Raw genomic sequence first — 240 nt, 5'->3', positions numbered from 1 at the left:
ATCATTTACATAATAACCTCATCAGGACGTTTTTTTCCTTCTTTGCCTAACTAGTATTTGTCATTCTATAGAATGCCTAGGCATTATATACAATGCCTAGGGAAAGTATGTAATAATTCTCACACTTCACTATACATACTTAGCCTAAAAACATCCGGCATTCTATACAATGCCTATGCTTTCTACACAATGCGGGTGTTTCATACTTTGCCGGTAAAATATATATTAATATTTTTATTA

The sequence above is a fragment of the Parasteatoda tepidariorum genome, chromosome 9, assembly GCF_043381705.1.
Source record: "Parasteatoda tepidariorum isolate YZ-2023 chromosome 9, CAS_Ptep_4.0, whole genome shotgun sequence".
NCBI classification, from domain to species: Eukaryota; Metazoa; Arthropoda; class Arachnida; order Araneae; family Theridiidae; genus Parasteatoda; species Parasteatoda tepidariorum.
This window is presented reverse-complemented; position numbering follows the sequence as displayed.